General features: G+C 46.0%; 1 protein-coding gene across 1 annotated transcript in view; it reads right to left on the reverse strand.

Annotated features, from left to right (window-relative positions):
• Positions 1-16,377, reverse strand: part of CCBE1 (collagen and calcium binding EGF domains 1) — a 237,387-nt gene that overhangs the window by 207,179 nt on the left and 13,831 nt on the right. The gene's annotated exons all lie outside the window — the stretch shown is intronic.

A 16,377-nucleotide genomic window follows, 5' to 3' on the forward strand; every position in this document is an offset into this window, starting at 1 on the left:
ATAAACTATTTGAACCACACTATATAAATACTACTCAAGTTCAACTTTGACATGTCTGTGTGTTCTTTACCCCGTCCGTTGTGGGGAGTTTATAAAAGCCATGTCCACCTAAGTCAAAGACGTGGTTCTGTCTCTACAATAAATGAAAACCCAGCCCAATTTGTTTTGCAAAGGTATAAAGTAATTCCCAAATTACTCCTGAGAGGCTAAAAAAAATTAGATTCACGGAAGTACTCAGCTGAAACTATTCTCTCATTGGAATAACTCCGTAATTCCATGGCCAAAATGGCAGTCAACCACAGATTTACAAATGCCCTTTTTTTGCCTTGACATCCCAGTACCTGGCAGACTCTGGGACTGAAGGGAAACGTATAAATAAATACATCTTTGTAAACAATTTCCTCCTATGACTACTTGATGATCATGTACTGGTAATTTTTTTTAATATGTATTTCCCCCCCCGACCAAAGCTATTTTCCCTGGAGATATTCCAACAATATACTGCTAACATACTCCCATTGTGGAATTCAGCTGGAAAATTTTGCAACTTAAGAAAACATCTCAGCCATCTAACCAGTGTCTCTACGGACCTACAGACTGGAGACCAAAAAAAAAAAAAAAACCCACCAAGTAAATATTTTTGGTTTAGCTCTAAAGGAGTGGGTGATGTGTGTGATGGAGCTTATTGCTGTTGTTCAGTTGCTAAGTCGTGTCCAACTCTTTGCGACCCCATGGACTGCAGCACACAGGCTTCCCTGTCCAGCACTGACTCCCGGAGTTTGCTCAAACTCATGTCCATTGTGACTGACCTTGTTTACAATAATTTACTGAAGAAGTCAGGACTCGCATTCACATCCATTTGGTTTGAGGGTTAAGGATATGAGCGTCAAATGTACACAGGGTCTGACTCAGAGTAGGGGCTCAATAAATATTTGTTGAATGAATGAAAGCTTCAAGTCTTGTGCTCACTAGCTGTCTGCCTTGGTACGAGACACTGAAGTTCCTGGAGCTTTAGTCTCCACAGTTCAAGAAATGAATCCTGTACAACTGATCCTCATTATTCACAATAATTATGTTTTTCTATAGCTGTCACAACTGTAATTGCAACAAACATGAAATTCACAAACACTGAACCATGGCTCCTAGAGGAGGCTGAGGTTCCTGCAAACTTCTGGTGACAGCATGTTTATCAACTGACCAACACATGACCTTGCTTATGTGTGTTTCTGTTTGAAGACATTTAATAAATATCCGTTTACTAACACTGATGTCACAACCAACAGCACTATAACTCATGCCTGAACGAAGTTTATCTAATGCACATATTGTCTCTGAAAGGCACATCCCAGCCTTTTTATGCTTAGGGATACTAGATAGCACTTCTTCATGATGTTTAGGGGTATTTTAAACAGTAAAATCACACACAAAAAACCCCACAAAACTTAAACATTTGACCCTACATACATCACTATAAAAGGACTCTTGCTTAAAGTATGAGTGGTGCAGGGAGAGGAACAGCATTACCTGTTCAACCTCAGCTGGAAACACACATCAGGACACTCAAACTTTTCACTATTCTGCAGGCGTCTAAATGACCACAGAAGTCCCACACGTACTGATTTTAGGTTGCAGATGAATGCTACTGAGCAGGTAAAGTTGCAAATATGTGGTTGGCAAACAATGAGAGTCAACTCTATTCATTCCCTAAATACTGAGAGCTTCCTCAATGCTACCACTATGGCAGGAAAGTGGCCAGAATGGACAGGTTCCTTCCTCACTGTATAACAGTCTAGTGGGGTGGAGGTAATTAGTCCCCCAAATACGTAAGTTACAAAATGTGGTAACTGCATGATGTAAAAGACCTGGGAATGTATGGGGAGCGGGGTGGGAAAGGGTCATAATGCAATAGCAGGTTCAAGAGGAGGGTAACAGTTGAGTTCAGTACCAAAGCACAGCTTGGAGTTGGCCAGGTGAGGGGAGGAAGAGCTGGCAGGCAGAATGCAAGAGCCCAAAGGCAAGCTGCTGCTGCTAAGTCGCTTCAGTCATGTCCGACTCCGTGTGACCCCATAGATGGCAGCCCACCAGGCTCCTCTGTCCCTGGGATTCTCCAGGCAAGAATACTGGAGTGGATTGCCATTTCCTACTGGGGTGTGATTAAATCAAGTCACATACAGTAAAAAGTACACAACAGAATGAGCCTAGAGAATGGCTCCAAGTTAAAGGTGCTTAGGTTTAGAAGATGAATGAATGACTTTAAAGATTTACTGAGCAGTTCCCACATGACTGGCACCACGCACGGTGTTAGGGACCCAAAAAAGGAGGGTAAAATGTGCTGACATGGACCCCATGATTACTGGGGGGATGGTGGTGAGACCCTCTGTGGGAGAGGCAGAACACAACTAACAAGCCGGGCAATTACAGGAGAGAGAGGAATCCACGGGCATTTTTATCCCCTTCCAAGTAAGTTCTGGATAGCTGTTAAGCTTATCAGATAAAGCAATCTAATATGAACATTCAAAAATTAAAGTTGTACTATATTGCTTTAAGCACTAATTTATGTGGAAATTCTCATATCCTATAGATCCAATAGCAAACGCCTCAATCTTGTGGAAATATCTGGGTATCACTTCACTATGTAGGCAACAGGAAAATACACGATTTTCTTCTGAAGGTGAAAATAAAAGCTAATCTCTGGATGTCAAGAAGCAGTACATTCAAGAGCAGCCACATTACACATACATTTCATATAAATGAAGTGAGTTCATGTCTACCCTCTGGGCCAGCTTCTTCCTAGTTAAGTGCCTCTCACTGAAAAAGCACCTTGCTAACCAGGACAGAGCAAATGGGTCACTGAACATCCATTTGCTGTGTGGCTATTACTGTCAGCTGTGGAGCATGGCTTTAACTGAGCAGAAACACTGGGGGCTGAAGTTAATCCATCAAGGTCACCAACATGTGAAGGATACGTAACGTGCAAACACTGCGGTAAATAAAGCTACTGGTGATTTCACAGGAGTGGGAGTGACGATGAGGACTGCCCTCTGAGAGACTGTCCTTTGGGGGCAGGGGCTAAGGGTTAGCGTTTCCTGATTACAATCTCTTCAGAGAGAAAAAGCATCAGCATTTTAAAGGCCTGCTGGGGAAGCTCCCCTAGCTTTGCTGAAGCAGGGAGCACTCAGCAGCCAGAAAGGGGTCACTCAGGAGAAGCCGGCAGGGCGTGTGGAAACTGCCCAAACGCGGGCCAGGTTTGCTGGTATCATAAAAGCTACGACAGATCTACAAGGCTCACTTTTCTACTTCCTGTGCGCGCTGACTATAGAAATTAGAAACTATCGATGCGGTCCTCTGGGGTCCGAGGGAAGTTCTGTGATGGAGTTATTTACAAAGACACGCATGGGGTTCAGGGAGACCAACCCAGGATGCGAAGCGCGGAGCGGGTAACAGCAGGAGGAAACTGTCACCCCCACTGGCTTGACGGCAAAGAGGAGAAGGCAGTGGCAGGAATCCAGAGAGATGGAGGCTAAAGCTGTAGGCGGGACTGTGGGCTTTCACGGATGTACTCAGCCAACAGCCGAGTCCACAGGAGCGGAAGGAGAGAGCGGGCAAGAAACAGGCTCTCTCTTCCCAGCCTCTGCCCTGCTGCCAGGGCAGTCATTGGCTAAACCCTACAGAAAGCCAGAAGGTGTGTGATTAAATAAGAGTCAGGCTCTGGAACACAGGAACAAAGCAGGATGGAAAAGGGTGGACAGCAGGGGCTGGGGGGACAGAGAGTAAACCTGCCCCCAACAACTGGGATGAAAAACAACCTTTCCCAGAAGACTGGCCATTACCTACACAGTCACTTAAATTTCTAAGACTAGATAAAAATTCAAGTCCGTCAGGCAGACCCGGATGGAACCCAGGCTTCAGGGGCACCTCTGGGGTGTGGGACCACGGTCAAGCTTATTAACCACATCCAGCTTGCTTCCTTAGCTGAAAGATGTACCCGCCTTGAGGGGTCACTAAAATGAGCCCACAGCGTGCAGCGCGGAATGGGTGCTCAACAAAAGGGAGCCGTGATCATCGCCTTTACAGATGCTGCATCAGCCTGCACGTCTAGCTGGCTGCTACAGGGTCAGACAACTGGCTTCACAGGCACATGTCTCCTCTTCTTGCTTGTGTGATGCGCATGGACAGCCCAGGCTGAGGCATTGATGAGCTGATGCTTCTTGCTGTCCCATCTCCAACGTGTGCTTCTATTTTAGTTCCTACACCACGTCTGCGTTCCAGGCAACAGGACACGGCTAAGAGAAGGGTATGCCTTTTTTTTTTTAAAGGGAAGACCTGAAGTGTTATGTTTTTGATTATGGTTACAATTCATTCCTGTTGATTTTTTCCCACAGTTAAAGAAATGAACACTTTCATAAAAAAAACTTTTTCTTAGTCTATTTGAACTCCTTTAGAGTTCAATACCATGGGAGAAGGCAACGGCACCCCACTCCAGTACTGTTGCCCGGAAAATCCCATGGATGGAGGATCCTGGTAGGCTGCAGTCCGTGGGGTCGCACAGAGTCGGACACAACTGAAGTGACTTAGCAGCAGCAGCAGAGTTCAATACCATAGACTCCACAATACCATAGACTCCACAATACCATAGACTGAGTGGCTTGAACAACACACACTTATTTCTCAAAGTTCTGGAGACTGGAAAGTCCACAATCAGGGTGACAGCAGATTCGGTGTCCGGTGAAAGATCTTCCTGTTCACGGACAGCTGTCTTTCTTGCTGCAGCCTCACATGGCACAAAGGGCTCTCTGGCCTCTTTTATAGAAGCTGGAATCCCATTCATGAGGGCTCCACCCTCCCAACCTCATCGCCTCCCAAAAGGCAAAACCTCCAAATATCATCACACTGCAGATTAGGTCTCAAAATATGAATCTGGGGGAGATACAAGTATTCCATCCACTGCAATTTTAAATCAGTTTATAAATGATAATATTCTTTCAAGTGGAGCAAAAAATAAGTGAAATATCAACCCACATCTGAGATGATGAAACATGGGCTTAGGATGGAAAGGCTGACTCTAAGGGAAGATATACGAGGCTGGAGATGTTATCAGCCTCTTTCATAATTCAGACTTGCCTAAAATCACGCATGTATGTTCACAGCTACGGGATGGCTTACAGTCTATACAATCCAACTGTGTAAACACCGCCTGGGGCCAGTACTTCAAAGCAGATGAGCCCGTCTGTTCCTGAGACAAACATTCTATTCACTGCCAGGCATCCCGCCACCCTACCTCAGTCTTCCCAAGCAATGTTCCATCTCATCACTCCTTTGAACCAAGCACTTCAGAACCTTTCAAGATAAAATCTAAGCCCAAGGCTGACACTCAAAGCTTTGCCACAATCTGGCTTAGAGCAGAGCTCTGCAGAGAGTAGCTGAATGCCACCAGGGGAGAACTCTCACTTAAACGTGACTGAGTTGGGGAAGGCAAGCAGCTGACAGGTCCTGAACACTAAGAAAGCAGTTCAAGCACCCAGCAATAAGGACTGGGAGGAAGAGGAGGTAAGTGACAAGAACATGGTTTCACTAGTAGTATTTCTAAAGACTAGCAGCTGCAGGAAGAGGCATGGAGGAGGAGGAGATAGGGCAAGAAGGGTGACTGCGCTGAACACTGTTCAGGGAGGGATGAGGGGATACAGGCCTGAACACAAGTGCTGAAGGGGAAGAAAAGAGGCACGTTCCGAGGCTCTTATTAAGGGTTGGCTTCGACAGAGGAAAGGATGGATGGAAGGCAAGGAAGACCAACATTCACTCCCGGAAAGCAGGTTCAATGAGCCAGGGAAATTTTGGCCCCACCGATAATAAGGAGAAGGTTGGCAGGATGCTGCTTTGAGGAGAGCTGCAGACACAATGAGGGGTTTCCCTGGTGGCTCAGGGGTAAAGAAGCCCACAAGAAGCCCAAAGCAGCAAGAGATGACTAGAAGAAAGAAAAGTTCTGATTGAGGAATGAATAAAGAATAGACTAGCAAAACTGGACACACGATGCCATGGCTCCCCCACTGAACAAGCCATACGATGCTGAGGAAGTTGCTTGACAAGGGTAAGCCTTAATTTATTTCATCTGTCAAATGAGGAATATAAACAGTTGACCCCTGAACAACATGGGTTTGAACTACACGTGTCCACTTATATGTGGATATTTTTTCAGTAGTAAATATAGGTAGGGGTGCAGAAGGCCCCTACTGTAAGTTATCCTGGATTTTTGACTATGGAGGGCCAGTGCCTCTAACCACACATTGTTCAAAGGTCAACTGAAGTTACTTGTAAGATACCCCAGAGGGGTAAAGAAAATCATACCGCTTAACACAGCGCTTGGGACACAGTGAGTGCTCAATACATATACTTACAATTACTATTACAAGCGAAGTCCATATTTCTGAACACAACCAAAATTTATGTTTCTAAGTGCGTATTTGGCACTATCCAGAAAAACTTAATACAATCTCTTCTGCCATTTCACAATATTTGCATTTCTAAGAAATCTGGTATAATCAACAACTGTATTAAAAAAAATAACTGCTCCCGGGGGGGGAAATGGATTTAGGATCTCAAGTTTCAGGAATACAATAAAAGTTATTTTCTATAGGAATTTGATAAATAACAATGGCCTGCAGCTGTAAAACCTAAACATCCCTGAGCAAACCCAGCATTTTATCATATCCAGGTTCTGCTCAAAAGGCCTTTCCTTTTATATCTTCAAGATGATCATTTGTACTTTCTTAAAGACATCTTTATCACCAATGAATTCTCATAAAGCATCAAATGGAAACAGGAGGGTTAATAAAGCATCCAGAGTTAAGATCAGCCGTAACTTAGATCCTTGAAGACCACTGAAGGAAAGACGTCTCCGCCAAAGCCCAAACCAACTCAGCTGCCCAAGCCAAGCATCCCAACAACACCGTTGCCATGAGCAGTTCTAGTTCCCGGGAAGAAAGCTTTCTTAAGACAGTGATTGCTCGTGACATCAGTGGAGCTCTCTAATCTGCTGCACTGTATCTGGTTTAAAGCTGATCCTACAGAAGAAATTTCTGCTTTCTATACTACCCATGGTGCTAAATAAAATTTAATTCTGCTCATTCTATGATTGGTAAGTTCAATGACTACTTTGGGCTCTTTATGGGGGTGGGGGGAATCAAGCAGTCTTAACTAAAATCTATAGCCACATCACCTGCCACCCACACAGACATGTTTGTGTGCACACGCACGCACGTGCACACACACACACACAGGTTATGAAACTCACGAAGGTTTCTGTTCCTTACAGTACAGGTTTGCTCTGCACAGACTCATGCTAAGTGGACAGCTCCCACAACCAAAGACCGACGTTACAAAACTAAGGAAAATAACTTCCTCCGCCTTTTCATCTCCACTCTTTAGAATCCCACTGACTGTGAACATGTTTAAGCCCTTAAAGACAAGCCCCACAGCATTCAGAAGATGGAGGAGAAAGCCAAATCCATCCAGAGTGAAGAGACAGTTATCAAAGATAAAGATAAAAGAAGGTTTAGGACACCCTCAAAATGCAGTCTGGGAGACGAGCACTGTTGAAGCTAGAAGATGCTGCTGGAGGAAGTATGTAAATAGACCTGTTGATGGGATAGAAGATTCCAGAAGAGTCTAGAAGGACAGAAGGGGATCTCTGAAGGTGTTTCAACAGGAGCAAGTGCAAAGAAAATGCAGTGGTAATGGCCAGCAGCATTTAGTTAGGACAAAGAAAGTGAAAGTGAAGTCGCTCAGTCGTGTCTGACTCTTTGCGACCCCATGGACTGTAGCCTACCAGGCTCCTCTGTCCATGGGATTTTCCAGGCAATAGTCCTGGAGTGGACTGCCATAAATAAAAACAAACAAAAAAAAAGGGTATCCGCCCTCCCACTCCAGCCCAACACTAGGTCATCTCCTGCAACAGCAGCATCATAAACCAAAGCAGCACGAGCAATCACCGCACAGCACATGTGGCTGTTCCATTCGGCACACAGAGCCAGGACAGCCTCACAGGGGCCCCAGGCATGGGCCCTAAACCAGCTGCATTTGGCAGGACAGCAGCGGCCCATATTGGAGGGCCACACTAAGAACTATTCCTGTGAAACTTGCTGTTTGGTTGCTAAGGCATATTCCACTCTTTGCAACCAACTTGGACTGTAGCCCGCCAGACTCCTCTGTCCGTGGGATTTCCCAGGCAAAAATACTGGAGTGGGTTGCCGTTTCCTCCTCCAGGGGATCTTCCCGACCCAGGGTTCGGACCCGTGTCTCTTGCATCTCCTGCACTGCAGGTGAAGTCGTTACCACTGAGCCACCTGGGAAACCCACCCCCACCCCTATGAAACTTACCATGTCCATTACAGGGACGATTTTCATGTTATCTATTCTTTTTATAGTGACCCCTGGATGAAACTTCTCTTTAGTCTAAACATAAAGGACAGTTGAAGTTCTTCCCTGCAATGCTCGGCTTTCACGGTGCGGACTTGTGTAAACCATCTTTTCTCACTGGCTGCTAGAGGGCTCAGAGCCCGGTGGCCCATCCGCAGCAAATCAGCGTCCTCACGGTGCACATTCTCGCCCCCGGTGCTGGCTCCATTTCTTACGCTTCCAGCCCTTGTTGTCCTTTTAATTTATGCTCCCTTCATATTGTATGCATTATAAACTGCCTTATATGCCTGGACTAGATCCAAGGATAAATTTAAGTGCATGGCTAATACACATGGCTCTGTTTCAGAGGGCGACCTTACCAGACAGCAACCACGCATACGCACGTTCCACATCACAGATCGTGCCTGGCAGGGAAGACAGAGCAAACTCTGTGCTAGGCACTGGCACACAAAAAATACACACAACGGCCCCGTTCCTCCTGTCGTCAGGAAGAGGCAGAAAACAAGCTACGCATGGTTTAAAGTGTTAGAAAGAAACAAGGACCTGCACTGCAGAACCACAGAGACAGAGGGAGGTACTTGTAAGTAAAGGGTTTGGGGAACATCTCACAAAGGAGGTGGACTCAGTTCTGAAGGACGGGGAGCTGGGATTAGTAGTTTATTTGTTTGTTTTTTCTTAAGCAGGGGAAGACCTTTAATCCAGGCAGAGGGAACAGAATGAGCAACAACTGGAGATAAGCATTTAAAGACACGGGGAGATTGAGCTGAACTGAGGAAGGAACACATCCTAGTGTGGACAGATCAATCAGGATCTTACAGGCTAGGGTTAGGAGTAGAGAGTCTGTCTCACGGCTAATGAGAAAGCCCTGAAGGGTTTTAAACCCGGGTTGAGAGGGGAGGAGAGGGTAAGATGTATGGAAAGAGTAACATGGACACTTAAATTACCGTGTGTAAAATAGACAGCCAACAGGAATTTGCTGTATGGCTCAGGAAACTCAAACAGGGGCTCTGTATCAACCTCCAGGGGTGGGATGGGAAGTGAGATGGGAGGGAGGCTCAAAAGGGAGGGGATGTATGTATACCTATGGCTGATTCATGCTGAGGTTTGACAGAAAACAGCAAAATTCTGTAAAGCAACTATCCTTCAGCAAAAAATAAATTAATTTAAAAAAAATCCTGGGTTGGACACCATCTGTTACAAGGTTCGGGATCTCACTTTCTGCTGCACAGGAACTGACTGTAAGAGACAGGATGGGAAGAAAAGAGACGCTGCAGTGGTCAGGCCAAAGGTAACGGTGGCAGGGGAGTCAGAGCCCAGACGGCAGATACGTGATGAAAGGCTGGCGCACAGGACACGCAGAAAAGGATGCTCTGCAGCTGCTTCCGCATCTCTCTCTCAAGCAACTCACGAGGCGTTAGCACCACAAGCGAAGGCCGCAGGCTGCGTGCTGGGAGTGAAGCGGAGTCAAAGCTCAGTCTGGACGCGCGACCCTTGAAATGTGGTGAAAGCAACCAGCAGAGATCTAGAGAGCGGGATGTGTGAACTGCTAAACTTCAAACAACAAATACCCCTCCCAAGACCCTTTCTCAGGGAAATACTAGACTATGAAAAAAGTGTCAGTCACTCTGTCTTGTCCGACTCTTTGCGACCCCATGGGCTGTAGCCCTCCAAGGCTCCTCTGTCCATGGGATTCTCCAGGAGAGAATACTGGAGTGGGTTGCCACTCCCTTCTCCAGGGGATCTTCCCGACCCAGGGATCAAACCCTGGTCACCCACATTGGCAGGTGGATTCTTCACCGCCTTGAGCCACCAGGGAAGCCTATGCACTCCACCAGAAGAAGTAAAATCAGAAAGGGGAAAAATGGGCTCCAAAAAACCTGGAATCCAACACCAGACAGATTTCCCTGGCTCACAGACAGTAAGAGAAATCCTAGGCCTCAAAGGACTTAGAAACCAGTCCGGATCATGGCAGGCCTCAAGGTCCTGGGAGGAATTTCTTCAAGACGGTTGAGATGACAGTAAAGTCAAGTCTGAATATATTGAGAGGAACTTCATACAAACGAGGGTAGCTTGGGCAGTGGATTCATTTCTCTGTTCTTAAAAAAAAGGCGGAAGATGGGGCAAAAATGACTTACAAGGAGGGCAAGACACAGTAGGAAAAAGGACTCGCATCGCCCAGCAGGGCTGACACCGAAGCAGCTCTGCAGCCACAGTGAAGACAGTGGAAACCAGTCAATCCAGAACTACTCTGGGACGAGCGAAGGGGAATAAGCGTGTGCATGGTGGTGGACAGCCAAACTCTCTTCTTCCCGAGAAGGAAGTCGAGAGACAGGACCGAACACTGAAAATAAATTATGCTGTAAGTTATTTAGGGCCATGGACACAAAATTCAGAAGAATAAGGTTGAAAAATTGGAATAATTGCCATGGGACAGGAAGGGAAGGTCTGGGAGGGGTTGAGGGTCGGCTGTTTGTCTTACCAGCTGTGGTGTAATTTAAACGTTTGAAGCTAACATGTATGTAAGACGTGAACTACGCAGGGTAAATTATACCACTGATTTTAAATATGTAAAACACTGAAAGGGCACATAAACAGATGACATCAGAATATAAAGACAGAAGGACAATTATGGCTTCCCTTCATTTCAGAAAATCTAAGTTGCTTTTCTGATTTTGCTATTAGTGAAGTGAATGTATTGAGTGTCAATGAATAGTTTTGCTACCAGAAAGACTGGTTCAAAAAAGGGTAACTAACAGAAATAGAGAAGAAACTAGTCATTGTGTGTGTGTGTGCACTCAGTGGGGAGGTACAACTATTGTTTCCATGTAGGGCAGGCTTGCAGATGTTATTATATAACATGGGGAATACAGACAACATTTTGTAGTAACGAAATGAAAAGTGACCTTTAAAAATTGTGCAAAAAAAAAAAAAAAGAAGAAATTTTTAAAGGCCTGTTTATTAAACACTTCATGTGAAATATGAAATATAAGTGAAATATAAATACAGATAAACATAAAAATGAAATGTTAGCTTTCCCGTTGAAACTATGTTTTCATCTGCTAAGAACATACCTCATTCATATGATGGTATCCTGGGGCTCAAACATATGGAACTACCTTTAAGGTGAAGTACTATTTTCACTTGTGAAAATAGTCTTTTTACTGGGCCGTGGCCTCGTACAGAGCTCCTCCCTGTTACAAAGGGCACGACAACGTGCTGATCTGGTGCCCTCGTGGCGTTTCCATTCCAGAAACGCTCAGAGCCACACACACCTGTTCAAAAGCAAGCGCACTCACTAGCGGCGACAGAAGTACCCGCTCACCCATACGACTTAGTGCAAGAGAAATAACTCCACAAAACCCAAATTTTATTTGGGGAAGGGGGAGATGTTTAAAAATGTTTTGGTGTGATGACATTTTGGCAGTACGAAAATACGTTACATTTCTTAGGGATGAACACTAAAATATATTGTGGTAAAATGACATGTCTGGGGTTTGCTTTCACATACGTTAGAAAATAAGAGATACAGCAAATAATGCAAAATCTTAATGATGGGTGAGCATATGGAAATTGATTCCCCTGCAGCATTATTTGAAGTTTTCCTAATTAAAAAAAACACACGGAAGGAAAATATGGTCAGATTTTCATCTTCCAAAGAAGAGAAGTTTGTACATTTTTTCTTTAAGATTACAATGCAAGTAAGCACACTGAAAAGCAAAGGCTGCCATGGAGATTTATTTCCATCCAAATTACAACCTCGCCCCAGTGAAAACTCTTGCAAAAGTATGCGGACAAGGCAAGCTAGGGTAAGTGAACAGAAAGAATCAAGCTTCAAGTTAACGAGGAGCCTCTTTGTGCTGTGCTTAGCTGCTCAGTCATGTCTGCCTCCTTGCGACCCCATGGACTGCAGCCCACCAGGCTCCTCTGTCCATGGGATCCTCCAGGCAAGAATACTGGAGTGGGTTGCCGTGCCCTCCCCTCCAGGGGATCTTCCCAACCCAGGGATTGAACCCAGGTCTCCCGCATTCCAGGCAGATTCTTTACCATCTGAGCCACCAGGGAAGCCTGAGGAGCCTGTTGATTTAGCCCAAAACTCAAGTGTGATAGCATTTTGTTAAACTAGACCACCTAAACATGGAAAAGAGTATTAAAAATCTGATAATTACCTGAGTAATTCCTGAGAAGCCTCATCCTTTCATGAGCATGAATCTAGTTGAAACACACAAACCCAAAACAAGCCCTTCATCTACATTATGCACCTACGGCCTGGCTGCATCATCGCTCTTCCCCCCTTGGCCAGAAAGAGCCAAATACGGAGCCAGAACCAGGGCAGCAAGCCGACTGTCCCGGCAAGTCAGGGGCAGCAGGCCAGTGAGCACATGCAGTCTTCACAAGAGCCCTGAAGGAAACACACTCAGAGGACATCCACGTGCTGAAACACGCTTGTAATAGAATGCTTGTATAACTGGAAGCCCAGGACAGTGGGTTAAAAGACGCAAAGGAGATGTTATGAGAAAGCTTTCTCATCTGATGTCACCCTCCCTTCCCATCTTTATTACGTCTCCCCTGCTGCTGTTTAGCCGCTCAGTCGTGTCTGACTCTCTGCAACCCCACGGACTGTAGCCCTCCAGGCTCCTCTGTCCATGGGATTCTCCAGGCAAGAATACTGGAGTGGGTTGCCACTTCCTTCTCCCCGAGTCAAACAATTTCTCCTCTCTAGAAGAGGGGAGGTTCATCACGGGAGCATGGCTCTTCCTTAAGAGAAGAAACTGATCTTCAGCCTCATTCCCTTTTCTGCGGGACAGCACACCTGGAAGAAAAACAAAAGCAAACAGGACGGGGCTAGGGAGAACTTAACACTGTGACGGTCCCCCCGGCTCACGCAGCATGTGCTTGCAGCAAAGAGAAGGGCGCTTTCAACAGTATATGCTTGGCAAGTAAAAAAAATATTTCTTTTCTCTTTAAATAAATAACTAGAGCTTCCCAGGTGGCGCCAGTGGTCAAGAATCTACCTGCCAATGCAGGTGATACCAAGAGATGCGAGTTTGATCCTTGGATCCGGAAGATCCCCTGGAGAAGGAAATAGCAACCCACTCCAGGATTCTGGCCTGGGAAATGCCATGGACAGAGGAGCCTGGTGGGCTATAGTCCATGGGGTCACAAAGAGTCGGACACGACTGAGCGCACACACATACAGAGAGTAAGAAAAACTACCCAAGGCGTTTTAGAACCGACAGCTCATAGATGGCTATCCTGCTTCTCAGGCTGGTGAGAGATAAGAATCCAGACTGCCCCACAGTAGCTACACTTCACGATGGCCTTCCTCGTGTCAAGCAAACCCCCTGCGCTGTAAACGAAGCTGGCTTCTGTTCGCTCTGCTCCCTGCGGGGCAGGGAGTAATCAGTCACAGACCCCAGACCTGGAAGGAACCAGATCAGAGCCCCACCCTCCCACAGTAAGGACCAGAGTCAGGGGGTTACGGGGACCCCCGGCCACACGACCCAGGATGACAGTGCCAGGGCCATTCACTAGAGGCTACATCCTGCAGGTTCCAGACCAAAACTCTATCTGCTGACTCTAGATTCTTCTCTGCTGATTAGTTTAGGTAAAACGTGATATATTTGACATCTGCATCTTAAATGAACCCACCGAAACCCTCAGCTTCTGCTAACTGCTTTATAAAGAGCTCTCCAGTGCAGAGATGAATTGTGATGCATCCATACAATGGAACATCACGCTGTAAAAATGAATCACCATCCCATGTTATGATAAGTGTTCTTTACCTATTGTTACTTGAAAAAAGCAATCGCAGAACCAACCCATTTCTATGAGTAACAACTATGAGTATGTTCGTTAGTAAAGGCACAGAAAAGACCAGGAAAACACACTCCAGTCCCTGAAGTGGCAAGATTATTCAGGATCTCCCGTTCCAAGTCATTCGTGATGTAAAACACGTCAAGAGCAAGTATTGCTATCATATCAAAAGGTAAAGTTAAAAGAAAAAGACAATTACCTCTTTCTTGTGCCCCTTTGTGGTAACTATTCTTCCTTTACACAAGTCTTAAAAAGGTGTATTCCGCTCATCATCATGATGTCAATTTCCCCTGGGAGTCAAGCCCCTCAGGTGGAAAGTCCTAAGGAGCATGGATGAAACCTTCATCTCTTCAGGTACAAGGAGTTTAATGTGGTCCCCACAGCACCCTGGGCTGCACCAAACGAAGACTTCCACCACATCAATGGTACCCACATGAGCACATAACCGAGTGTGTCAGGACGATCCAGAGTCAAGCTGTGCGTAAGCTAAGGGGTGAATAAATGTCCTCAGATGATGCAAGTCACTGTTTTAAAGGACAGACAGCAGAAACTGCTGTTAAAGACAGCCAAGGCTCAAACAGGGGCTCCGGACCAACCTAGAGCGGTGGGTTGGGGAGGGAGGTTCCAGAGGGAGGGACACATGTACACCTACGGCTGAGTCCTGCTGAGCTTGTCAGAAAACAACAAAATTCTGTAAAGCAATCATCCCTCAATTAAAAAATACATAAAATTTTTAAAAAGCCAAGGAAGGATTCACTGGAGAGGCAGGATTCGGAGGAACAAACAGAGGTTGATGGCCAAGAGCTGTAAGGGGAGTGGTCTACACTGGAGCATCCCCATATACATACGTACACACAGACAGACAGATACACACACCCCCCCACGGTCCAGAAAGGGCTCCAGGTGTGCCGAGACCTCAATCTCCCCCTGCCCCAGGGCAGCAGGGTGTGGTCAGCAGGAGGGCAGCCGGACTGCCAGGGCCATCAGACCAGAGCATCCAGCCTTGAACATCCATTGTCCCAGACCTCAAGATGCCCTTCACAGATGGTGACGTTCATGCGTGCGAACACCTGGAAATGTGTTTCCCAAACCCAGGGGTCTCTGGGAAAGGACCTGAAGACAGCGGGGACGGCAGGAGTGGCTCATAAATTGTTAGGCTCCTTTCACACTTCCTCCTAAGGTTTTCCGTCTCCACCCCGATCGTATCCTTTCTAACAGAGTGCCACACTCATCACACTGTCAGACTCGGGACAGTGGTTAAGGACTCAGGTCATTTATGAACGCTTTATGTCTCGCCAGCCTCCAATTCAAAGAAATCCATTATTAGGAACCTCAAGAGCACATCTACCCAGGAAATGCAATTACCTTTCCTTTCTTAATGTATAGTAACTTCTATTTCTATGATTTAACAGCAGGATTGCCATGCTACCCAAAAAAGATGTAACTGTATGTAACGCTGCATTCCACGTGGACCTGTTTGGGGACTGCCTGGTTTAAGGCCATAAGGTAAAAACAGGGCTTAGGTGATAACTACACAACCAAACCGCAAAGCTCATAGTTTTGTTTTGCTAGAGTTAATGCAAAGCTATAAAAACCTTGTGTCAGCTGGCGGTTGAGAAGCTCCTTCAGTTTTCGGGGGGGAGGCCTGAGGAGTTGAAGAGCAACACAAAAAGGGAACGGGAAAAGAACCTGCCAGCACACAGACTCCCTATCACACGACGTGGAAAAAAACAGCGTTTCTTACAAGGAAAGAAAAGCACAGCTCAATAGTGAGAAGTGTTCATGTATAATATGAAGAGCTATGTTCGTATCTTGGGAGAAGGTTCATATAGAGCCACAAAAATATTTTTTTTTTTTTAACAAAATGCGACAAAGGTTACTAAGTAGGTGCAGACACCAAGCTGAGAGGCCGCGAGAGGAAATGAGGAACGATGGAATTCCTGGATTTAGGGCTGATCAGCTTACGAAACACAAGCTTACAAGGAACGGGCCACCCTTCTTGATCCACCCCAGCCACGTCATCGCTTGCCTGAACGCCCCTGGAAACCACCGACTCAGAGGAGACAGGCAACGGCAGGAGGTGAAAGCGGGACGTGCAGAAGAGACAGGGGGTGCCAGGCACCGACACCAGCTTTAGGGGCAAACGTCCCC

This window comes from Bos indicus, chromosome 24 (genome assembly GCF_029378745.1).
Source record: "Bos indicus isolate NIAB-ARS_2022 breed Sahiwal x Tharparkar chromosome 24, NIAB-ARS_B.indTharparkar_mat_pri_1.0, whole genome shotgun sequence".
Taxonomy (NCBI): domain Eukaryota; kingdom Metazoa; phylum Chordata; class Mammalia; order Artiodactyla; family Bovidae; genus Bos; species Bos indicus.